Raw genomic sequence first — 27,922 nt, forward strand, 5'->3', positions numbered from 1 at the left:
GTTTCTCTGTAAGACAGAGTTTGATGCGAATTACGCGTAAACGATACGGCACTGCAATGTGTGACGGATAGCGCTGTTCTTTACGCAAGCACATTGGATTGAAGTTTTTTGATAATTAAATTATAATTTTTCTTAATGATATGATGCATGTACTTTAGCTTTAATAATGTACTCTAATAATTAATAATATAATTGAGTATGATATATTTTAACGCACGACGCATAGACCCACGTCACAAATTTCATACTCATAGCGCGATAGTGTTTTTCAAACAGCTCTTCGTTTTCTACTTTAAACAGACATTTTGAGGTTGAAGATTCTAAAAAATTAGAAGGATACGGATCGGCATGTTAAAAAGAGCATCTAATAAAGGTATATTTATTTTAACGGAAAGCAACAATTGATATTTGACACTGGCGTATCAAAAACAAAGGCCATATATTCTGCCTGTGTATTGTTCACACTGTTATAGAACGTTATGTTGCGAGGGCAAGAAAAGTGTGAAGTAAGACAAATGAAAAATATCATGTAGTTTAAACGGTGAGCGAATGAGTAGCGGAATGAGCCACTATAGTGGCGCGTCGTAATATAAGGTGACATTCGCGAAAGCCACTATAGTGATGCACCGTACCTAAGAGGTTAATCAATCTCAAATTAACGCTTAGAATTATTTTACCAGTTTTATATACCATTAGCAGATTGTGAATTTTTATTAATCTATAGAGATTTGAAAATGCAAAATTCCATGAAATGCACGTAACATGAAAAAATATATAAAATATCCAAAACATAGTGCCCCTTATGTACAATAGTCAGTGGGTAGACTTCTTAATTATGGAAAATATAATTGGAAAATATAAATGGAAAATTTATTCTAAGATATTATAACACTATTATAAAGACGATTTTGTGTTATTCAATTCTTCTTGCATAAAAATTCTGCAATTCACTAACGCTTACTGTGAGAGAATCTCGCAGTAGATCCCTCTAAATCTTCAAGGGTAGCTCACCCTCGAATCAGCAACAATGACAGGAGAATAAAATCGGCGCGACAGGGGTCTGTTACCGAAGAAATGGAACGATCGTCAAGGGTGTGCCTTAATATGAAGAGATCCATTTTAAATTCATCCACGTCACGATGATTACACCGATTCAACGATCTTCCCTTTGCCAATCGCATTTAGGCCATCGAGCAGGGTGGATGTAGACTCCCTTTTGTCGTTCTATCTTATTAGTATAACAAGTCACCGATCAATCGCTGTCTTGTGCTTGAAATTTCGCTGATTCGCCATGGATCGTTTTAGAAATTTCTTAAATATGTCATTCCCCTTCTACTTATCTTTTGAATACTAGTATGTGTCATGTATCTTTATCGGGATTTCTGTAACATGGTTCTACGATGGACTGATTGATTATATGTTTGGTCTTTATGAGATATGATTGTTATGAGAGCAAGAGATGATGTTTCGAAACGGAAAAACTGAACAAAGAATGAAGCTGCTTATTACTTTGTTTCTCTTCTTTTAAATAACTCATAGATATGTGTAGAATTGTTTGTTATTTCATTTTCTAGTATTCTATTAGTTTTTTTTTTTTTATATTTCATAGCACGATATTATCAGAAACACGAGTATTTACACACACAACATACAGTTAAAGGATTAAGTGACCAAACAAATGTTTAAGCTGTTTAAAACTCTAATTTCTCTCGGTGATTAAGAAACTAATGAATTCTTCCAACGTCTACTGGTTCTTCCATTCTTTGTTGTTACACCATCACAAATGTTCTCGTGTTTCTCGAAAGAAACCATCTTGCATGTTCTCAGATTTCCGCGAGGTCCTCGATCCGATGTCCGGCAATGGCCATTATCATTCAAGTGGTTGTTTCTCGCGCGAAGATTAGCGAGAATTAATTTGGGAAAACAGCAAAGCACGGTGACGCACACGTTAGACGACGAAGAAAGGAATTTTCTCATTTCCGTTCCGCATCACCAGTAACTCGACGAGTGTACGAGCTACGACGCGACAGCCTTCGCGCGTAAATTTTTTGGTTTAACTGGCAGCGATTTTACGCGGTCGAACTTGAAGAAACCGTGTTTCAACGATGCGCCGGGGTCGACGACCGCCATGACGAAATTTTCACGCGAGAAATCCACGAAAAACGCTACTTTCACTCGGTTTATCTTGATGAATTTTTGTCGAATTTTTCTTTAAAAACGTTTATCGAAACAGAATATCATCAGAACAGAACTTCCACGTGTAAGTAACAAACAAAAAGCGAGAATAACAAAGAGCTATATAGTCGTCTTTGTATCCTGAAGAGTCTTAATATCTTTCGCGCTGTTGCATGTGTGTGACTGCACGTATCTGTATGCGTGTATCTATGCAACTATCATTATATTCCAACAATTTTCATAAACTTATGGTTTAAGATTATTTTAAGAAAGATCAGTTAAATTTTTATATCAGGTCATTATTGAAACAGTAGAAATTATTTTTATTGGAAAATAACATTATTCACGCGTTTTGAATTTATAAAGGAATATAAGCGTTAGAAAAATTTTTAATGCGTTTGGCGTTTTTTTTAACTATTTCGATAGACTTTTTGTTAATGCAAGCAGCAGTAACTTCGAAGATTACATGGAAATGAGAACCAGAAGAACAGGCGTAATCGTTTTCGAAATGAAGAACAAATCTCAGCGCGAACGAAATCCATTTTAATGAGAATGGCAGGTCCCTTGAATATTAACCTTTTAACTGAGACGTTCCTTAATCAGAAACTCCTTTGGATATAGAGTTGGAAATTGACGAAGGCAAATTAATTGTAGCTATTCTAATTTTAGTCCTTAGTAACATAAATGTGAGACGACATATTCTTAATTCAAATGAAATAATTAAGAGAAATCTTTGGATAAATAAATTATTATTTCATATTGTTATCTTATTTTATCTAGTTGTTACCACTGATTCTAAATTTTAATCTACATACATGGTACGTTCAGATCAGAAGAAACTTACTACCATTGTTCCATAATAAAAAAATAATTCATTTTTAATTTAAACCATTCTTCCTGTTCACTAAAAATATTCTTGTTTCTCTTCTTCGTTTATTTTATATTTTGTTACCTAGAGTGTACATTATTTCATTTTATACGTTGTACTTCTAAAGGAACTAAACTCAGCTTATAAATCCAACAATTGCAACTCTATCGTTCGAATTGAAAAATTTCTTGGGACAATCCCAAAATCTCACTGGAACATTTTTAAACAATCCGATTGCATATTTGCTGTGTTTTTCCGCATGGTACGTTGTAATAAACAAAACAAAAGATTGAATTGAGAGCGTCAGTCAACAAGCGAGCTCGACACGATATAACGAATGGAACCGCTGCCAAGAGCAAACGATCGAAAGTCCATATTTGTTTAAACAAATTCGACACGAGAGAAACGTATTTTCTCGAAACGTTTCCGGGCTTGACGTTCCATTTCTGCATGTTCGAAGCCACCAGTCGTTAATTATCTGTCCCGTTGCTGTGTCTCTCGCATCTTTTGATAGACGTAACCTGATTTCCATCGAAAAATCTAGCCTCGTGTCACGTTAGATGAAACCTAGTCAATAATTATATCCGTCGTGTGACAGAAAAGGGTCGTTCCTTTTCGAAGAACTTGCTACGACCAACTTAATTACGTAGCAGAACATGATCGGCTCTCGATCAGCAGAGCTTTTTAGGATTTTGGAAATTACAGAAGCGATCTCTCGCTTCTTATATATGTGACATATATAATTAATTCCGTTTAAGCATATAGTTTCGTACTTTCTTTCAGCGTTAATCATATAATATTGATAATACTGATATAGTATTTGTCATATTTAATTTCAAGGTTGTAAAATTAAAGGCTAAGAAGTTTCTGATTAAGGGGCCGTCCTGAATTAGAATGTATTAAAACAGCGTTTCCTTTGTGATTTTTTTTTAGAAGAGAAAGAAAGAAATGAAGTTATTGAATTTTGAGGTATGATTTTATATATATTTAAAGAATAGAAAAAAATTTTTTTTGAAGAAAAAAAGTTATAACAGATTTCTAAGCCTATTTCATGGGTGTCTTGTCGCCGCAGGGCGGGAAAGATCCACCTCGTACTTCTTGACAGAAACAAAACACCAAAAGAGGATTAAATTATTATATATTTTTCTTCTGGATGAACTAAACAACGGCAGAAAAAAGTTTATTTAAATAATTGTTATAACACCTTAAAGTCTATTTTTTTTTTAAAAACACTTTTTTTTGTACCCGCCAAAATTTTTCATTTCATATTTTTTTCTACCGTTGTTTAGTTCACCCAGAAGAAAAATATATAATAATTTAATCCTTTTTTGGTTTTTATTCCCGTCAAGAAGTACGAAGTGGATCTTTCCCGCCCTGCGGCGACAAGACGCCCATGAAATAGGCTTAGAAATCTGTTACAATTTTTTTTCTTTAAAAAAAATTTTTTTCTATTCTTTAAATATATATAAAACCATACCTCAAAATTCAATAACTTCATTTCCTTTTTTCCCTTCTAAAAAAAATTACAAAAATGCGCTGTTTTAGAATATTCTAATTCAGGACCCGCCCTTACAATTTTTAGCTATTAAGGAATTAGGGTAAGAACGAAGATTAGGGATTAATTTTTATTGATCTTTTAATTAATAATATACAATACACGATGTAAATAATCTTGTAACATCTAAGTAAGTTGTAAGTCAATGTTGTTACTGATTCTTCTGTGAGATAATAAATAGAAGCGTAGAAAATATCGATCAAAAGTTGCTTGGTCGAGACGCGAAAGAAGCGCTGAAAGTGCAAAACTCGCATTTTATCCTCCGTTTCGTAAAAGTTTGGCGTAGCAAGCATACATCAGAATAAAGAAGCAAGTGGTGGTCTGTAGCTAGCGAATAATTGTGTTCGAGATGCACCTCGCGAACAGTAGATAAAAAATCCTAAAAATCCTGAAGTTTTATTAGCCAAGTTCAAGACATCTTTCTTCAAAAGTATCGTTTTTCCCCGATATCCTACCCAAGAGAAATGAATTTGATCTTCAAGTTTTCTTCCGTCTTAAACTTTCAAGCCCTTGCAATTTGAATTAATTAATAGAATTAGCATTTTACATAAAACTATATAATTTTATACAGGATTAAAATCTTACATTACAATTTTCTTATACGTGTGTCGCACAAATTAGTGTCGCATAATTCTGTAAATTTTTATAGAATCTTTTTAAAAATTGTATATCGTATATGCATATTTGTTATATCTACACAAATTTATTATACATCTAAAAATGTATATATGTAAAATAGTTTATATTTTGTGAAAATTCATTTCCCACAGCACTATAACCTTAAAAGCTTTTAACCCTTGACTGATATTCTTGGGTCATGGGTAACCACAATTTGGGTTAGAGTTAGGTTGGATTACTTAATTTTAATCTTCATCGAATTTCATTTAAAGTATACGAGGACTATTAATAAAATTTATCGTACAAAATATAGAATACCAGATAAAATCGGATGTTCTGAAATTAAGGAACCTGTAGCTCAAATTATTGTGGTTATCTGTAACATGTATAATTCAGCTGAGAGCATGGCATTCAATTAACTTTCAATTCTTCTAAAATACCACAATTATTCTACCACTTTTTTCTTCTCTCTATGTTACTTCAAACGTAAGAAATGTTGCTATCCTCCTTACAAGGATATGATAATACCTTCGGATAAAGATACTTGTTCTCCAAACCTTCAAAACTCCTATCGAAATCACCCACTACAATTATACATTACAAACCAAAATCTCTACTAAAATTGCAATTATTCTTTCGCTTATCTTTCTTCCCACGCTATTTCAATCTCAACAAACCTTCTCATTCTTGGTCCAGACATACAACAACGTCTTCGAATTAAGATATTCGTTCTCCAAATGTTTTCAGAGGTATCACCCTAAAGTCCCATGAAACTCATCTACTGCATTTATACATTGCAAGTTCCTACCAAAATCTCCACTAAAATTGCAATTATTCTATCAGTTTTCTTTCTTTCTATATTATTTCAATCTTAACAAACAATGTGCTTCCTCTGGAGGTGCAACAGTACTTTCATATTAAGATAGTTCTTCGTTACATTTTCCAACTGTGCCATTTAAACTCCTATCAAAATCGTAAAATTGAGAGAAAACTCTTGCTCGAAAAACAAAGGTTCGTCCTTCGATATCCATCATCTTGCGAGAAATCCAGGAAAAACACATCCCAGCATCAATAAGATCTCTCAATAAAGGGTCTGGAATCTGCTGGTCGTCTGTTTTTTCTCGTTCGAAACTCGACGGTTTGGGGATGGGTAAAGCGAGGAGTCGAAGAAAACATTTCAACTCGGATTACCAGCTCGGTTATTCGTGTCCCTTTCTCCTCGTATCTTCTTCTTCTTCCTTTTTTCTCGTCGGACCAGTGGAACGGATCCGATCGGATAGTTTTTGGCAGAGGCGCCCCTACCCTCTGCTAGGATTACGCGAGAGAACCGATCGTTGATTAAAATCTCGAAAGAAGCGGAATTACAGCTTTTCGCAGGGGACGCCGTTTAATCTCCTCTTCGCGGCGTTGCTTTTCGTTGTTCGGTCGGTTTCCACGAATCCCCGTTGCACCAACTGATCTCGAACGTTTCCGTTTCGTCACCCTGACCAGCTGCAGACCAACAGTTTGCCTCTTCAGCTAGCAATTCTCCAAGAAAACGACCCAACTCGGCGAACGGCTTTTGAAACTACACAACTTTTACATCCTGCCTCTTTCTCTTTCTTCATTTTCTCTTCCATTTATAGTTTGACGCTTTAGGTGGTAGAACTGTTGGTTTAGTGATGGATAAGACACGTGCTTTTTAGGGGTTCTAAACCTTCGGATCTTTCACTCAGTTGTAGATCTAACTCTTATGATATTTTGTGACAGATTTCGAGGCGGTGGCCGATAGTCTCGAGTATGAGATTTTAGAATTGATTACAGTTGATGATCGTATTTGGTGCATTATGCAAATCTGCGAACATAATGTGTCTATGGATTCTTGATTATTACAGACACTACAATTACAAGCTTTGAACGATATTAAAAAATCAACTATTTAGTTTATATTAAATTTATACTTTATTTAATAATATTATTATTTAATAATAAGTGATTTGAATATTTGGCCTTAGTATAAGAAATATTTTATTTGTGATAGTAAACATACATTGAAATAATAAGAACGGAAACTTTACATGGAAAGTAAATTTAGTGTTCATAAGATAATGAAAAGATTGTCATAGAAAAGGATAAAGATTATTAATGAGAAATTATTAAAAAACGAATTATCTTTTTGGCGAACAGTACTACGTTGACGCGAATTTTGCGTTTCGTAGAGTTTAAAGTTGCACGTTTTCTGGTCCAGACATTTACTAACGAAGATAAATTATTCGTCGGCAAGCGGAGAGAAAGTGCGGGAATCGAGCAAATATAAGGAGGATTTGTAAACGAACGTCGTAAGGATTTTAGAGTTGCCGAAAACGCGAGACATACAAACGGAATCCTTCATTTTGTTGACCGGGAGTTGGCAGACGGATCTTTGGATAAAGGAGGGGAACGTCGAACAGAAATAATTAGGCAAACACCTATGTCGCACCGCTTTAATCAAACTTGATTTCAAATTTAACTTTACCAAACTTAACTTTTCATTTTTTGCCTCTAAAGAAATACTAGGTTGTCCGAAAAGTATCTTTCTTTTACAGACCCGTCTTTTACAACAACTCATCTTTATACAAACATAAACCTAATCTGTCAAACCTTGTGATCTTTAGTTTGAAAGAACAAAGTGGGTCATACGTAATTCGATAAAATAATATAAAACGGAAAATGTTATGCATCCATTATCTCCTTATAAAACGAAAGAAACTTTTCGGACGACCTGATATATTTATTTCTGGTCTCTTCAATTATAGATCACAATAACAATACAATATCCAATGTTAATATGTTTTACCAGCAATTATAATTTTCTGCATTTTCTAGCGCAATTAATTATTGAAGCAATCAAGAACACGTGTTGAGAGAAGTAAAATTTCATAAGCCAAATATAAATTTGTTTTCAACTGCCTTTTAAGAATAGCCGATATTCCACTATAATAAATTACTGTCATACGTATCTATTAACAATATTCTACCTATTCTATTAAATATTGATACATCGTTAAATACACTGGTTATTATTAATTATTATTAATACATTACATATATACTAACTGGAATTATTATTAACGTACTAATATTCCAAGAATATCCAACAATTCTCAGAAAATGAAACTATATCTCACAATTTCTGTTACGTTTACTCATAACTCTGTACAAACAGTATCCACGTGAAATGATCCCGTCATAAAAATTTCAGTGCTTCACGGTCTATCTACAATAACGAATGTAAAGAACAGAACATCAAGAACAGCCAAAAATCTCCATGTTTTTAGCTAGTATCCATGATACCTGCATAGACTCCAGGCAGTGGAGGGTTCATGGAATAAAAACTCGTCGAACGAGTGAATAATTCGATCGGGAAAGCAGCACAAGAGCATCGTGTTCCGAGCTAACGAGATTTGTCCTGACGCGATTCCCAGGCGTGCCAGCGTAAAAGTGCAGCCGAATGCGTAATTCGAGGAATTGAATTCCGAATTAACAGTTGGCAAGGGCCAGGCAAATCCGTAGAAAATGAAATTCCATCCGGATCAACGAGAGTCGAGTCTCGAGCGTACGCAACGACTTTGACGAGAAAGAGGTTACTCAATCCTCGTCGTATCGATGGTGTATCGATACTTTCCTAGAAGCATCGACGCCTTCAGCAAACTAGAACGAACAAAAATTAGACGTCGAACTTCGAGCAGGAGGATTGAGATAAGTTTTCTACCTTCTTCCATGTTATCGCCGGAAGTGAAGTGACCCACGTTTCAAAGAAAATACAGGTTCCATATGTTATATAGAATTACTTTGTTTGAATAGTCGTAATTTGTTGATTTTGAAATTAGTGGACTTACGTTAGTTGTTGGCTGAAACTAAATTTCATTGTGAATAGACGTATTGCATACATTATTTAAATGTTATCAATTTTTTAAATTTTAGTATGGAACAGTGAAATTATTCTGAGAATAAGAAAATGTTTCATTCACTCATTGATAATTACGTCCCACGATCAGTATATCTTCAAGATATTAGTGGTCATATATTCAACATATTCAAGAAGATATTTTCTACAAAACAGTTTTGAATTAGTACTAATCCAAAGTAAAATATTCTACTTTCTACCTTAATCTTTCCTACTATACCTGCTTCAGTGAACTGTGTTCGGTCCTTCCGTTGGCACCGGCAAATCAATTTATGGATCCGTATGTTCCAACTTATTTGATATAAATGATCGATATAATATCGATATAATTTCCGATCATAGTCCAGTTCTCGTATAACTCAAAATCACTTTACGCCACCAGCAGATGAAACAAAATTTTAAAAAACCAACCAGAAAATTCGCACAATAAATCAACAAATTTCTTTCGTGCAATCGAAATCAATAAACGATCGCGGAAACAAAGATCATTCGATCGAATCGGTTGGACGAAATCAAGCAACCCTTGTCCAATCGAGAGATTCGACGGATACAGGAGTCATGTTGGAACGATACGAGCCGGCTACAAATTTCCACGGGTCGACCAATTTAAATATGCATGAGGGACACACGGAGGCAAAAAAAAAAAAAAAAAGAGAAAGCAGAGGGGAAACGAGATCGACAGGCAAGACGAGGGTGACTGGGTTGTTTCGCGGCCGACCTCGTTAACCCCTATAGAAGAGTGTCTCGTCGGAAGTGACGAAGGCAGACGAGTTGCAGGTGGCAACAGAGCTGCTCTCACGGATTATCGCGAAGGGTAATCAGCTTTTGCCAGCGAGACCAGGCACGTTGCCGGCCACGGGGATTTATTATTTAGCTTCACGTTCAAATGAGTAAATTAAACGTCCTAGAGGGCGGAACCATGTCGAAGAAACGCTTCGGATGAGATTTTTTTTTTTATCTTGGTTAATGCCGATGGAAAGAATTTTTTAAGTCGTCTGGATAGTTCGTTGCTTGAACGTTGATGACTAGAATGCGGAGTTTTATACATTTGTAAGAAATTTGAAAGTGCAAAATTGCACAGAATGCATACAATATGAAGAAATGTGTAAAATATTCAAAGTATAGTGCTTCCTAAGATACATAGTAGGTAAAACAATCTTTTATCGAGATTCTACTTTTCTTTTTCACGTTCTCGAAAGTATGATAATTTGATATGATAATTTGCAGAAAAATCCGCAGTCTATTAATAACGTTGTTGATGTATAATATAAGAAATTGAATTGGTCAATATAATTTGATCAACTGACTTTTATGAGTGTTTTATTTTTTACTAATTTAAAATAGCTAATGTGATTAGAAAAACGTAAATTCATTTCTCTGTCATCATTTGACAAATTATTTGATTAATTATTTTTGAGTAGCGTTCATTTAAAGGATGATTATACATATAACTTTTATGTATTATAACCAGAAACATTGAAGTATACGAGTGGTGCAATAAATTATTTACTAAGTTGCTTACATTTACAATTTTTAAATATATTATAAAAACATTTAGTAGCCATAAAAAGAAGTATTATCTCGTTGAAATATCGATAAACAATCATAAATATCCTTAGGAAAACGACAATATATTCGAACGTAAAGCTTTCCTTGAACCGAAATCTACTTCTATCTTCATACATAAATCCATAGCACCCGTAAATGCATTTGCATTCTCGTATCGTATGGCACATAAACCTCGGGCAGGATAGATACTAATTTTTATGACGTGTCAGTGGAATTTAACGATCGTCGTAAACAAAAATCATAAAATTCCGCCGAGGAAATGTAGAGACCTGCCGAGCATCAAGTATTTTTAACGACTCGACGATCATTTCTTATAACTATCTAAAATGTCTTCAACCGAATAATTATATAAATATATATAATAAAACATGTAAGAGAGAATAATTAAGCCTTTTATATAAGCATGATCTTCCCGAATAGGATAAAATATCTTGACGTTAAAAATTTATAAAACATTAAACAGGAAAAGTGATTTAATATATTCATCTTATAATCTTAAGAATTCGCCATTAACGTACATTAATATTCTGTAAATTTTTATCTAAATCACCTCTTCATCTTCTTGCTACAGAACATACTAATTATATGATGGATGATAAAGTTTTATTTCAATAAAGATAGCTTTCCTATAGAATGTACGGTGTCTTTCGTAAGTGAGTGTAAGTATTCGACGTTATTAAATCATATAATTATAAATTTAATCAAATTAAAAAATACCAAATTATTGGCTCCTTTAGAATGGAAGCTGCTAACACGACTGCGTGTTGTCGTTGGTTGCTCGCGAATCGCCTGTACAGGGCGATACATCCGTGAATTTCATTCGCGTAGCCTTTATCAGCGGAGCTTTATCGTGACAGGGACGGCAAATCGTCGATCGAATATGCAGTGGGAACACCGAGGAAATTGACATCGATGTCGTCTGACCTCGTTTAGCTTGGAATCTGTCGGACGACGTCGATAAATTGCTACATGATCGCCGCGATAAATAATCGAATCGGGCGTTGGCTTGTCATTTCCGTGAGTCTGACGCGCCCGCATAATAACTTTCCGTTCTGATTAGTTTGACAATCAAATCAGACAGGAATGCCCGTCTTTGTGAGCTTGAATAAATCAGATTTATTTCGTGACGATCACTTCCGTCTTTTACCCCCTCGTAAAGATTCTTCTTCTCGTTATTCTATCGCTTCTTTCATATCAGGTTCGATTGGAAATCTTCTTATCGATTTTATTTTGAAAATTTGACTATTACTTCGACATTTGTTACTGCAAATGTAGAAAGATCATCGATGTAGTTAAAACTAAATTGCATTTGGATTATCATTGTATTATCGTCGTTTGTCTTTGGAGGCGGAATAGTCAAGTTTTACTGTCAATTGCAATTCAATTCATTTTAGTTATTTTGGTATTTGTTACTGAAGATACAGAAAAATTATTTTTACTACTTTATTTTACTTTTTTACTTTTGAATTTTACAATTATATCGTCATCCCTTATTGGCCTTAGGATGTAGAGTCGCCAGTTTCTATTATGCAATTTAATTCTGGATGATTCGAATTAACGTCAAATATAAAATGAAAGAAATCGCCATAGTTGAGTCTAACCAACGTGTTTCAATTACTGTGTTAAATTTGAAACGGAATCTCACATTTGAAAACAACGCGTCACCGAGCCTCTATTCGCAACAACAAAAATCGTGATAAAGTAACTCGTGACTAACACGAGATCGGTGCCCGCGAGCAATCGCGTGACCAAGAGACAGGTTAATTTAATTCTCCTACTCGCGACGCAGATTCAGCTCGTTTCTCAGAGCCACTAATCGGAAATTACTTCTAGCAGCTGCACCGTTGTTCTTTCCAGCAGAGAAAAACGAGCTTACGACTCGATACACGTGAAAATGTTCACGCGTGGGAGTTCGAACGTCATCGTGTCGTTTGAAAAATACGCGATTCCCTCTGTCGTCGTCGCGCTATTGTCGTCCAAGTCAGCACTAAGTTACGGAGGTCGTTGACGTTGAAGAGAAACGTCATCAAGGATGAGATTATTGAATATTCAACGACGTAGCTTTAAATGTTGTTCTGAAATTATAAATTCTTGATGGAGTTTCTTAAAAAGGAAATGAAAATTTCCTTGGAAATAAAATGAGAGTTTGTGTTTTTCTTATACGAATTGAATTCCAGATTGAATTTGCAAGTGAAATGAAAATTTGTCATTTATTATATGAAATAATAATCGATTATATTTTTATTACATTCTAGATAATATTATTTCAAGAACATACTGTTAACTTCTTATTTCTGTCCTTTGTTTAAATTCATCAACGATATATTCTACATTACTCGCCGTATTAGCCTATAGTCATTTCAGCCAGTTGCAAAATTGATCTGACCTTCATTATCTATACGATCTATTTAACTTTAAATTTAACAATTTATTAGGTTGCCCAAAAATTTCTTTCATTTTATAAGGAAATAATAGCTGTTCCAATAGAACAAAACACATAATTCAATAAAATAATATGAAACAAGAAATATTGTGCATCTATTATTTCCTTATAAAACGAAAGAAACTTTTGATATAACCTAATATAATTCGCACATAATATATTTTTATATAATATTATTATAATATATTTCGGAATAAGTTATGTGATAAATTGAGAGTTCTAAAAGTGAAATCATTTTTAAAATTCAATGAATCAACGAACTATCATCCTCAGTCTATGCAAGATACACCTTCAGAAAAGTCTAGACCTCAAGATCTGGAAAAATCGGGAATCTTGTTTTAAATAAAATATATTTCCCTGAGACTGTATTAAAGTTCGATAAATCCACTATCTACAATTCTTCAAAACTTCTTAAATTCAACAATACAAAGTTCATGTCGAGAACCATCAAATCCTCAAGATATCCTCACTTACCACGCAAGTCGCTCTGAAAGGCGATAAAAGAACGCTTTAAACTCCGACCCTAATACCCATAACTACATTCACGGAAGTAGCGCGAAGCTGTTTCCATTAGCATCAGATTAGCGTTAGACCTTTCGTTCTCGATGGGCAAAGGGCTGCCGCTAAAATATCACCACGATACGGAACGTCCTGCAGGATCTCTCGACCGCGGTCATAACTTTCAATTATCCTGGAACCGGGCCGAGCCTCCCGTCGTCTCGATAACATCGTTTCTCGTCTGAATCTCCTTTCAGCCGGACAGCCGTTTCAGTCAGCTGCTCCAACGTGACTGGCCCCGTCCATCTTCAGATTTTTCATCCACCCAACAGCCGCTTGTATCTTCTTCTTTTAGTCTGCCCTTTCCTCCTCGAATTTATATGGCGAACGTGACACGAGGAAAACACGCTTGCTCGCGGCGAACAAAGACGAGTTTCATTCATATTACACGTCGCGGATTGCGAAACTACGCGGAAGAAGAGAAATTTCTGACGTGTCACGCGACCAATTACTCCTTCTACGATTAGTTGTATCACTGATAAGCCGTGCGCTTCTTACTCTTTGGAGTTGGTTCAGGTTTGGAAGCATTGTTTAGATCTTGGAACTTCGATTTTCCGATTACATCGTGCTTGCTCTCGGTTATCTTGATTGTTGGGGAGTAATTAAGGGGAGGAGACGGTTGAAGTTACTGGGAAAAGTTTGGAAAAACTTTTGAATTCTTGGTTGTGCTGTGATTACATTGAGTTTTGTTGTGTGTCTTGAAGGAAGTATAACGACTTTGTATTATACGTATTTATCGTTTACTGTCTCGAAATTCAAAATCTTCTAGAAAATCTCTATCAATATTCCTATCAAAGTGCACTCTAACCATTATATTCAATCACTGATTTATTACTATTTAATAATTTAAGAATCTATGCCTTTAATTATCCCTTTAATCACATTCATAGGAATCATTTTGACAAAAGATCATTTTTCCAAGACAAATTCCTCTCGAAGGAGAATAGAAAATAAACCATGAAATCGTATAGCTTTTTACTCTTTCAGTCCTTTCTCTCGAAAGAAGGATATTATTTTAAAAAAAAGAGTCTAGATTCCTATAGAAAAGATAAAGAAAGTTTCCAGCGAAGGGTTGGTAGATTTCGTAAGAAGATCAAGGATCGAGGTGAAGACGCTCGCGCGTGAAGACGCGTGGGGTTCGCGCTTTATATATCCTGGTCAATCGGTGGAAAGGCACAGGTGTGCACGCACCCGGCCGAATAATAAATCCTAATCGGATCATGGAAGCGTGGCGGTGTATCTTTGACTGCGAGTGGCAACTACGTCGCCGGCTGCAGCTGCAACTGACGCCTCTGTTGTCGCCTCGAATTATCCACGAAATCGATGACTGTTCATGAACACGGACTCCGTCGAAGATCACGCGAATCCACGTTATCGATAAGGAAATTCAGACTACTATGTCAGAAGAAATCTAACAAGCAGTGCATAGAAAGTAACATTATAGCCTGACGAAAGTCTGACTGACAAAATTCTTACTTAAAGGTAGTTACTGAAAGTTCTTTCCCACTTGAAACTTCAAAATCTAAAAATCATTCGCCTTGTCACAACTATAAGAATTACAAAAATTTATCGACAAAAATCCATTCGTCTGTATTTCTTCTCCATCATGAGACGTTCTTCTTTAGCTAGAAATTTACTAAGATCTAAAAATCACACTCCACATGCTACTATCGTTACAGCAACATCAATCAAGAAAATTCAGCCACAAAAACCCTCTGCACCAATTACTACTCTTAAGACTAACCCAGACGAAAAACGAGCCTCAGACATCAGCAAGCCATCTACAATCCAAACACCCCAATTAGTTCCCCTTCGTGTACAATCAAACGACCCCATCTAATTAGAAACCTCTATCAGATAAACCACGAAGCTCCCCTAAAAACCATAAGGATCTCGTTTCTGGTTTCGTAGCGTGTCTTAAATCTTCGCATATCTCCACTGTCGTATTTCGCGGTGGTGGTATGACACAAAGGAGTCACAGATCATGGAACCTCTCGACCGCGAGACGATCAAATTGACTGTTGGAAGCCGAGGAAACTGTGCCCCTCGCCTTTACACGGTTTCCCTTTAAGACGAACGTAGGAGGAGCAGGCCAAGTCCGCAAGGTTCACGGAGTTATCCGGAGAATTCGGAACCGCGAAAGCCGAGATTGCTACCAGGATACTCCATCAGCGTTGAAGAGACTCTTGGTGCAAATTGATGTTTGCCGTGTCCGATCGAATATTGGCAAAATTATTCGACTACCACGGCGCTGATTCCTTTGGTGCTCGCATCGAGTCGAGAGGACCTCTTGCTGGAAGCGAACAGCTTTTCTTTTTTCTTTGCTTCTTCGATTTCAGAGCCTGGAACTCTGCGACGTGTGAATTTCCCGCCTGTTGACGCGAGTTTAATTAGTCTGGACGATATTGTGTCGAGCCACTCGTCGAGTAATCGGAAAGCGTTCGATACCGTGGGGTGCTGACGACTTTCAGAGTTGCAACTTTCGTTTTGTTTCATTTTTCATGTATTGGGTTCTGTGCGAGCGTGATTGGTTCGAGTAAAATATTCTTTTGATAATCAGAGGTATGGTAGCAATGTTGTAATGATAGTTAATAATTTTTTTATTTATTCTCTATTTATTCTTAACCCCCTGTCAGTTTAATTTTGTCTTTATTCATTGAAATTTTCTATTATTTTGATGACAAATCCCTTATATTGATATTTTTCCGTCGTAATTTCCCTATATTAAAATTTCTTTACGTTTGCAAATTTTCTTATTCTTCTGATGAAGTACGTATCAAAAATTGTATTAAAAATAATTCCAGTATCACGAGATTCGAATAAATCCAGAAGTAGGTTACCTATAATAATCCACGAAAAATATAAAGAAAAATATAAAAATAAAATGAAAATATAAAAAATAACAATAACCTCACAAAGTTAAAAAGATTTTTTTATACTTCCAATTATTATATTTTACCCTGACTTGTCGCAATAAACTCGTGTTAATCTCGCGATAAAGATCACATCTGACCCATCGGAGCTGAATGTAACAGTTCGCGTGGCACTGTGCGGTGCATTAATTACATATAAATAAAATAAATCCTGTAATTATGACACGCGTTACTCGTTTGCGCTTACTGTCGGTGGAAGATCGTCGAAGCACGGCAATTTGCCTGAGCCCGATAGCATAGCGGATCCTGGAAGCCAGATACATCGCTACGAGACTAAACTCACGCTAATTAACCCTTTGGGTTCTTTGTGAATGAAGATCGTCGAACATAAGTGTCGAGATGCAGAGATTACGTGTGCATTTGTAGCACGTGCTGTGTTTCAAGATCAACTTGGTTCTAGCGTCAGTTAACTAAATTATGTCTTATCTGTCGACCATCGAGTCGGTCAATTGACAAGTGTAACGATCGCTGTTCTTCCTGTTTCTATTGCTCAAGTGTGAAGATACTGTAATTTTCTTTCTTAAAAATTGTTTATTTGCAAGTAATCATTCACTATCGCGCGTAAAGTAGATTATAGATGTTACAGGGCGGAAGTTGTTTTCATGGTGGTTGAATTAGTGCACGTAAATAGAAGCGAGCAGTGCATTCTGCGGTAGTGATCAGGTACGCGATTAGTCTGAGGGCGTCGAATCCTAAATATGTGTGTTTCTTTAAATGAAGCCTTTTAAGCGAGCGATAAAATTTGATCATCTTCCATGCAGAAGATACATTTTTTGATAACAATTTCCATGTTCCAGTTGGTTAAAAACATGTGCATTTTACAACAGTTCTAAGCATTTGGAAATACCACCAAAAAGTTACTACGTTTAGAAATCCTGTATGAGAATCTTTTATTGTTCTTGATGTAACTAAACAAATTTTGAGTCACAAATTGTCAAACTTGCAATTCGAGATTGACCATGACCTTCGAAACCGACGACTAAAAAAAGATCCGTCTACAAAAAAGACGACGTAACTGGAGTTGAAGGTGGATAATTCGAGCTGGTATCAGATGATATAGAAGACAACCACAAACTATGGAAATTTAACCACAGAAGAGACCGGATACTAATCTGTGCAATAGTTTGACTCTACTTGCTCCTAAGATCAATTTCTTTCTTTTCTTTCTAAGCGAAGGCTCTCAACGAGGATCGCATTGTGTATCTCATTCTGAAAACAGACCGGTGGTAAATTGTACGATCGAGAATTAGTACATTCTTTCAGAGAAGCAGGATGTTCTTCTTTTATGCTTTGTATTATATTTTCTATTTTTAAACTTCTCAAAATTAAACAATTACTTAGATCGATAAATAATCAATTGAAATAATCATCTGAATGGATAACTCGAAGATATTCCAAGAGTTGGTCGTTGCATTATTATTTGATAAAAATCAAAGGAGTCTGATAAAAGAAACTACGAAAGGGTACAAATAACGCTATTTTCGTATAATTCTATTTCATTAATAATTCATTATGCTTGGCAAAATCTTTATAATCTGAAATGCTTCTTTAAATATATAATTGTTCATACATAAGCGAACATCGATAAAAGTATTTCAGGTGGACGTCTACCTTTATACGAGTGGAAGATACCGGAAGCAGTTCTAGGGTTGTTATCCAACCGTCGACGTATTTTTCCCCCGTTTGCGAGCAACCAATCGCGGAAAGAGGCGTGTTCCGACAAAAGAGCCGCGATCTTTTTCCCATTGTACGAGGCTCCATCTTTACGCCTTTTCCTCTTTCTTAGTTTCCTTTCGTGACGATTTAATGAGCTTGAGACACGAAGACGCCGCAGGCATCTCGCGATTTGTAAGGATTCACTGGGAAACGATGCCGAACAAGTCCTGTTACGAGACGCATTTTCGTTTCTTCTTGCAACATGTACTTAAATATTTTTTTAGTGACACGTCAGATCGATCCAAACGTCGGCAACACGCTGAAAGGTTTCAGTATCTCGTGATCGTATCAGGTGAATCTACAAATTCGTACTTCTGTCTCTAACGAAGAAGCAAAAATACAATTTAGGACATATAATCATTTTGTACGATCACTTAGCATTTTAGTATGGGGAAGTGATTATTTTACACTGTTTCTTTTTTTTTCAATTTATCTTAGAACTGGTCGTTATCTGTGTCATCCTTTTTCAATGAACGAACTTATGGAAGTAAATCGTCTGTTTCTTGAAAACACTGAATATTGAACACGTATAGTTAGGAAACGAAGAAATTAATAACAGGTAGAAATGATAAGTTTGATTCCTGAGAGATTCATACGCAAAACGATACTAAAAGAACTGACCAAAAGTTCTACGATCACATAGAATCACTTTAGGGTGGTAAACAAAATTATTTTCACCAGATCAGAATCGAATAATCTGAGATTAGTGACGAGCAGACAACCGCGTCTATAATCTGGCGTTTCGCCACTTTCGTTTCCGGGGCCACCCTTTGTCTTCGCCATTTCTCTGCGTTGGCTGAACGAAACACCAGCGCGGAACACGCGCCTGCCCACTTGCATCGCGCTTTCATCCTCGTCGAGGATTTATTTGTTTGAAAGAATCGATCCTTTTCACGCAGCTCGCTCGCCTGAGAACCTCCTCTCGTCGAGCAGCTTTCACGTTGATTCTTTCTCATCCCCGTTGCTATGGCTCTTCGTTTCGCGTGTTTCAAGCACCACTAATTCAACCGCGGCAAACGTATCACAAACGAACTCCTTCCACGAGCGGAAAAAATTGCGTAAGGACGCGACGCTCGAACATCATCGCGTTGACTGACGGTAATAAATTGCTTGACTCTCTCGATCCATCTGTCTGATCAGTTCCGTTGAAGTTCTGCAAGATCTTTAGCTTTCATTCATTGGGGGAATGTTATTTTAATAACAATGATACTTGTCCTCTTTTTCACATTTTCGATTGCTCAGACAGCTGGTGGAGTACATTTAGTTTCGAAAGAAGAGATGGTAGCTTTTGAAAGGGTGTTTGTATAACTAGATTCGCTATGAATTTAAGTAGCGTTGCGAGATACATAGCATACTGAAAATAGAAACTTTTATTAAGCGACATTAACACTCTGTGTTATAGATCTTCACTGTCAATCGCATTTATTTTTGACTTTTGTTTATTATTTTATAATTATGACGCTCTTTTTGAGAAAATCGCATTGAATTCATTATCGTTATCCAGTCTTTATTATGTTATCTTAATTTATTTCGTACGTTAGTGTATTATATGAATTTTTTTATTTATTTCTTGATTGTCCCGCGTAGTTACAGAAATCGAGATTATAATCATCTTCTGACCATTAACTTTCACTGGATCATTAAGCTCAGAAATTGCCGGTCTTTTCAGCGCATTTGTAAATCGTTTCGTTTCGATAGGACGCTATCAAAGGCCAGGAATCATTTGTCTCACGCGTAAGTAGCGATTAAATTAAAAAAAGAAAAAAACTGAAGTCACGTAAACGTGACTGCGGCTGACAATAGATGGCTGAGCGAAATCACGTTTACGTGACAGCGGTCGTCAAGGCGTTAAAATTGCATTAAGTATCCTATTCAATTGGATGAACTCAAGTGGCAGTAAACTCGGGTTCGTGTAGTCTCAGTTAAAACTTCTCCTGTCGTTTCCTTCAACGATTTAGAACCCTACATAAAAATAAGATTCATCAATTTGAAGCGATGACTGAATAAATATAACTGCGAAAATTACGTAGATAATATTGTTGAAAGGTTATACTTCCTTATTAAACCATGACGCTGGATATTTATGTCAATAATTAATTGTGATCACGAGGTTGAAATATCTTGCAAGACATTTTACACAGATTATATAATTTTCAATATCTCTGCGAGAAATAAATTGCAGTAAATAACACCAATGATACACAATATCGTGTTCAATGCCGATGTTTACTGGAAACGAAGAGTTTCGCTTTCCAGACAAACATAGAGTACAAATACCGTGAAAAATATTTTCTTCCTGAAGAAAATACCTAGCGGTTTCCAATGTTGGAAACTTCTTTCAGGATAGTATTCAAGATAAACATTTCCCAATCTGCATAATAAAGCCTTTGTCTTATTTTTGTGAAATTCAAGAAGCGTAACGCGCCTCACATTTCTTTCCACTTTTTCGCAGGCAGTGATTTCTAAAAATATCGGTATATTTGTAAAAGCTTCTCGTAATTGTGTATATTGTGTGAATTATGTGTATTCTATGAAATATTTCGAAATTTACACTTTAATGAGATCAGACTATTATTTATCATTGTATTGGCAAAGATTGAAAGAAAGCTGAAAAAATACAAGCAACAAGGTATTTAATGCAAGTAGATATTTCACAAAAATTACAAGAATATTCAATGGAGCTGTATTTAATGTTTAAAATGGTTGTTCATGCTCTACTACTTTCTTTCTAATTACATATTTTCAGTGTAAATATCTTGGAAGCTTGCATACATCTCCAAACTGGTCTCTTATTTTACAAATATATTCATGACAACCGTGTTTCATTACAGCGATAATGAAATTTCGAAATGTTTTATTTAAATACGTTCGTGAGCCACTGTTCATTTAAAATTCGAAGATCTTCTTCTCCCTTGATAACATAGCAAACAAGAAACGAATTCGAAGCCAGATCAAGATATATTGCGGTCTAATTACGGGTTTTCGCGTATCTTATAATTAAAATCCTCATACCGTGACTCGCCAAACGCCAGGGTGTCACTGTTCCGTCGACAAATAATTACGTTACGGGCGCCTTCTCCTGCTCGACACCATGATTTTAATCATGATCATCTCCATGATGTCGTACGGTATCTCAATTACGATAAACCAATTTCCATCACTGGTATATCATTAATTGCAAATAAAAAGATATTAAATTCACGTATCAACTTCGATCGTTCCAATTATTCAAATGGTTCGTATTAAATTCTCAAATATGTTATTAAACATCCAAATTCCATGCAAGTGTATACAGAGAACGCTTAGAATGAAACCGATGTGTCAGAGATGATATCCAAAGAGGTTAAAATTCATTGTAAAATATAACTTTTGTTGGAAAAAGATCGCCCGTAGATAAAGAATTATCGTAGCAAAGGAAAAATCGAAAATTTCATCGTGCCCGTTGTTTCCGCGACTCAATTAGACAAACGATCGCTCCGCAGCCTTTTTTCATCCTCTTTCGGGCGCTCGGTTCTTTTAATTTTCGGTGTGGTCTCTCTGGTCAGTCGCGGAACTCGCCTCTATTCGCGGCCCCATTGTGCTCCAGGGAACAATTAATGTTCCACGCTTGCGGGAATCGTTAACGCGATTCACAAAGAGCGCGTTCGCATGCGACTGCGTGCGGACACGATCAATTCTCTCTCCGCGAAAGGGACAATGCCCCGAAAACATAATTAATCGGCCAACAATTTTGGTCCTGTCCTTGGGAACGTTGCGTCCTTCCCTTTGGTTCGCGTCGTTGCTTGAAAAGAAATCCATTTGATTTATTTCACACGAAGAAGAAAGAATCAATTTATTAGTTTAATATGATATTTGTTATTAGATATTCATAAGCGTTTTTCGATAAATGTCTATAAAATATAAATTTGTACAGTACCCTGACTAAGTATTCGGACACTTCAAAAGTGTTGCGAATATGTAAAGTATACTTCAATGCTTCTTTCGCTTCTTATTTTGTCTCTGGCAGCCACGAACAATTAATAAATATAGACAAAGACGATAACTGATATCGATTGGTATAAATAAAAATGCTTTGATCTACGAACCTAAGTTAAGTGACTTTAGGTGTATCCGATCAAGATTGTTGAGATGTTACGATGATTGGAATGATAATTTCCAGCTATGTTTTAGAAGTTTATATATAGATTTTACAAAGTGTCACCTATTTATTAGAGATAAATATAGAATTTGATTGATCCAGGTATATTTTATGTTTCAGTTTCAATTTAGCAGAACATTTGATTTCACTTAGGGCAGGAAGTAGAAGATTGACAATAGAGAAATATTTTGCTACATATCATAATGTTGAAAATATAGTAAATATATAAATGTTTCGATTGAATTGCACCAAACGTGCACTTATGCACGGTAGCGTATGTACGAAACTTTCTATTTTTATTATTTAAATATTCTGAAGCCTGCCTTTTCGTATTTTTATAATAATTATTTTTATAAATAATATTTCTGTTTTTCCAATTAACCGATCACAAAGACAGGCAAACTCAATATAAATGAAATTAATTCTCCACAATACTGTAACAAATACTACGTATCCATGTTTTATGAAGCTACTCTGTTACTGTGTTCCATCATTGTACCATTACCCTGCAAACAAATCATTCCATCTGTAACAATTTCTCGTTCTGCCATAGAAATGAACCACTGAAACCAATTAAAATTTCTTTCCCTATAAACAAAGGAATATCTGATCGTAAGAAGTCAAGAGCGACACGAGTATTTTGTCAAGCAGCTGGTTACCAGTTTCCCTATTCCCACTGACGACGTGTTGTACGCGAGGAACGCTCGTCAGGAAAATACGAACGATCGCGTGATTCCATCCCGTTTGCATTAATGATGCGAACGATACGGTCGAAGAAACGAGCGTGTGGTTTCCTCGTATATTTCCCTGCAAGCTCTGCCATGGCGAATTGAAACCGCGAAACATTACCATCTCTATGACGTTTCCCGAAACTCTTCAAACGAAATAAAGAAACATACTTAAAAATGATTTTGGAAATCTATAGACCGTTTCAGACTGACGCTACGTTAACAAGTGTAAATCGTTCAATAATATGTGCTGACATACGCACAGGATCCTTAGTTTCTATGTATAGCCACGCTTTGGTACATTGTTGATAGACATAACTGGCAGATGACAGATATTGATAGACATTAAACTGACAGGAGAAAGAGACGTTTAAAGATGTGGCAGAAAACTTCTATAATTTTCGTGTAACATACAAAATGAATCTGCAACGACATTTTCTTTCCTGTATGAAGGGATAGACGTCGACCTGTCAGGAAAAATTAAGAAAACATTTGAGGAGTAACGAAAGAGAGGAAATGCAAATGAACGGGCCTAAGCGACAGTGCACGTTGGTGTCGAGTGACGCAACCCGACGCCATGGCCGACAGTTGGTTGACCGACGGGTGAAAGGTGCTCGTTTCTGTCCTATTCATGAGAAACGATCGCCGTTAGATTGTTATTAAAACAATCGTCGTTATTTATCAAGAGTGGGATCCTTGGATCGCAAGGCGAACTCTCAGGGGGAATGGGTTTCTAGCATTATGAAATCTTCTTATGAAAGTTACAGATGGTTCGAACGATTACTATGAGAAGGAAAAATTAATATAATTAAGTTTGAAGGATGAGACACGAGACATTTCATGAGCTGTTTTAAGAGGTTTCAGAATTCACGTAGTATGAAGGAAAATAAAATTCATTTTAAATGTTATTTACTGATATGAAAATTAACAGTGACAAGTACTCGTGAAAGTGCTTCAACTTTTAGACAATTTTTATGAATATATTATACTTATTAACTATATACAACTTTTTATAATTTCACCAGCATTGTACCGAGACACGGTTATTTCATTATATCGGTACAGCTTGAAGCAAGTTTAAAAATGCATATTGAAATGAGAAGATATTTATTACAAACATACATGCTGTATGCTCGCATAATCATTTTTTATGAAGTATATTTTTGCAGTAAATATCTTGTAATCTTTCTACATTGCTTTCAAATTTCACTAATATAACCATGACAGCCACATCTCATTATACTTGCAATGAAATTTCCAAGTATTTTACATAATTTATCATAAAAAATTTCCGCTGTAAATATTCAAATATTCTCTCATGAGTTTCAATATGTATATTTATTTTCTGCCAGTTGTTCGAAAGAAAGAGTTTGTAAATTATATAAAATTCTCAGATTCGAAGAAAACATTTCTAATCGAAATAGAAAACAAAACCACAAACGTACCACAAACGAGACAATTATTTGCTTATGATCATAAGAAGTAATAGCGATTCGTTTGGAATTCGCGTTTCAATGATCTGTAATTGTTTAAAGCGCAGGCTTTCCTTCGTGCGGCAATCCGCACGTTTCGAAACGAAAGGGACGACAATTGCATTCCGCGGCGTCCATCCAATTGATGGGACGATTCGTTCCTCGTTTGTCGTTTGCCGACTCGCGAAAAAATGCTGGCAAACGAACTCTCGTTCTCGTACCGTTGCGTCCGTTGTTCACGTCCGACTGCTCGTCGTTGTCTATTCGCGAAACAGGTTGCATGAAACAATGATTCCTGACAGAAGTACGGAGAAATTTATACGAATTCAATATTTCTTTCATCTTCCTTTGTGAATTTAAAAATTTGAATGGTGTTCTAATTGAAACATTTTTGCACGTGGAAATTACACAGTACCTCTTAAATCTTATTTCTTTTAATTCGATTGAATCGAATTCCTTGTCAGATTCAAGTTCAGAGAATTCAGTCTAATTGAAATCGAATAAACAGATTTAATTATGGTATAATCACATTTTACATATGTCGTGGTACCTCATTGTTCTTAGTTCAATTATATTTCATATTCATAAATACAAATCTGTATCAATGATTTACGATAATTCCAACTATTTTAATTTTGACAATATTCGAACCTAATGTATAATTTCATTTAACTCATTAAAGATTAATGCTATGGTTATGGCATTTATAATAATAACATTTTATTCGCAACTTTTTTCAGTCAATTTACATTGTCAAGCTCTATTTTTTAACATTGTGATAATGAGAAGGATTTCCAAGGATTTGTTCAATTTTTATTATAACTTTTCTCCTTTCACATAGATCCTATAATCTTACAAATTACAAAGAAACTGAAATACCTATTTATAGTACTATGATAAACTATGTTCCCCGCGTTATGAAAATTGTCCATTACTGAATCGTGTAATACGCTTCTTCAAACTATCTATTATTTTAATACGTTTATTAAATTATTAATTATTAGTGTAATATTATTTCAACACGATATCTAACAATATACAGGGCGGTTGGTACTGGTGGTACAAGTGGAAAGGGGGTGCTTCTACGCGAAAAAAGAAGTCGAAAATATAGAATAAAAATTTTTCGTTTGAGGCTTTGTTTTCGAGAAAATCGACTTTGAATTTTCGCTCGGTACGCGTGCATCTTATCATGTCTCGTTATAACGGATCTCACTGTAGATGGTTGTCTCGATGGAAAAATTTAAAAAAAAAATTTCTATTCTATATTTTCGACTTCTTTTTTCGCGTAGAATCACCCCCTTTCCGCTTGTACCACCAGTTACAAACCTGGCCGAATGAACGTCGGTGATGTTAATTGTCGAGGTGGTTGGTAATTTCAGTTATTTATGAGGCCGTTTCACGTTGATGGCTCTTTTCAGAAATCGACAATTGAAGGTTCTGTACGGAGGTCTATTGCGAGGAAGAAATTGGATGCACCAGGGTGCTATTACGTCTCGCGTTTCTAGTATTTTCTTTAGATTTTGTAAGATGTTTAATACGTTAAGAACGAAGCATTGAAGCGAAGCATGACATTACTGAATAATGTGAAAATGTAAATAAATTATTGTATCAGAATGATAGTAAACAAAGATGTTTAATGCATTAAGGACTAATCATTGAAATAGAGCACAAAGCATGATGTTATCGAATAATGTTAAAGCGTGAATGAATTAATATACAGGGTGGTTGGTAACTGGTGGTACAAGCGGAAAGGGGGTGATTCTACGCGAAAAAAGAAGTCGAAAATATAGAATAAAAATTTTTCGTTTGAGGCTTTGTTTTCGAGAAAATCGACTTTGAATTTTCGCTCGGTACGCGTGCATCTTATCATGTCTCGTTATAACGGATCTCACTGTAGATGGTTGTCTCGATGGAAAAATTTAAAAAAAAAATTTCTATTCTATATTTTCGACTTCTTTTTTCGCGTAGAATCACCCCCTTTCCGCTTGTACCACCAGTTACCAACCACCCTGTATATTAATTCATTCACGCTTTAACATTATTCGATAACATCATGCTTTGTGCTCTATTTCAATGATTAGTCCTTAATGCATTAAACATCTTTGTTTACTATCATTCTGATACAATAATTTATTTACATTTTCACATTATTCAGTAATGTCATGCTTCGCTTCAATGCTTCGTTCTTAACGTATTAAACATCTTACAAAATCTAAAGAAAATACTAGAAACGCGAGACGTAATAGCACCCTGGTGCATCCAATTTCTTCCTCGCAATAGACCTCCGTACAGAACCTTCAATTGTCGATTTCTGAAAAGAGCCATCAACGTGAAACGGCCTCATAAATAACTGAAATTACCAACCACCTCGACAATTAACATCACCGACGTTCATTCGGCCAGCGTGTAATCCTCTTAATCGGGCAGCTTAGAACGCGAAACGTTTAGCTATAGTTCGCGGCTGCCGTCGTGGAGCGATTAAGCGGACCGGCGTGTCTGGTCGCGAATCGATTCCCACGCCGTTCTTTCCGTGCCGCGATTAGGTTTCCCGAGGAGCAAGATCGAATTTAGCGGTAAGGCTCGGCTGTTAAGAAATAAATTGCGAAACTGCAATGGGAAACATTGCAGTAACATCTGGAAATGGATAGAGGAAACGGGCGACTTTGTTTCAACTCGCAGTTTGTCAATTATTAATTACGAAATATCCTTCAGTTCTTCACTGGATCAGCGCTGAGGAATTTCACTGCACCGTGATCTTTGTTTGAATTTTATAAACTTCAGTGTTGCAATTGACAGAGGAAAGAAAGAAAATGTGCTAAATAATTAGAATTAGAAAATATTAAAAATATTTGAAATAGCTAAGGAACTGGTCGAAGCCACATTAAATATAGAAATCTCATTAATCTACTTCGTCAGCTGGCTAATTATTATTCAACTTCTGAAAAGTTAAACATTCGAAATGTATCCTAATGCTAAAATTAAGTGGCGTAACTGAATAACGAGTAAATTAGTTTTAGGTAGGGCACTTTAAAATATTGAGAAAAGGGTAAATTAGATAGTTCTTATGATTGTAGCTACGTTAAAGAAGATGAAAATTCTGGCAAATATTGTTCGCTAACTCCATAAAAAATGTATCTACATATCCTATTATATACCAGCCTAACTTGCTTGATAACTATATACATATTCCAGAAACAAAAAGGAAATTGAATATGTAAGAAAAT

General features: G+C 35.6%; 2 long non-coding RNA genes across 3 annotated transcripts in view; one reads left to right on the plus strand and one right to left on the minus strand.

Annotated features, from left to right (window-relative positions):
• Nucleotides 1-27,922, plus strand: part of LOC117151905 — a 119,735-nt gene that overhangs the window by 52,009 nt on the left and 39,804 nt on the right. The gene's annotated exons all lie outside the window — the stretch shown is intronic.
• Nucleotides 8,275-25,870, minus strand: LOC117151906. The gene is made up of 3 exons (XR_004462067.1): nt 25,720-25,870; nt 20,414-20,416; nt 8,275-8,286 (listed from the first exon to the last, which is right to left on the minus strand). It is a non-coding gene; the product is annotated as an uncharacterized LOC117151906 (long non-coding RNA).

The sequence above is a fragment of the Bombus impatiens genome, unplaced genomic scaffold (assembly GCF_000188095.3).
Source record: "Bombus impatiens unplaced genomic scaffold, BIMP_2.2 scf_0525, whole genome shotgun sequence".
Classification (NCBI taxonomy): Eukaryota; Metazoa; Arthropoda; class Insecta; order Hymenoptera; family Apidae; genus Bombus; species Bombus impatiens.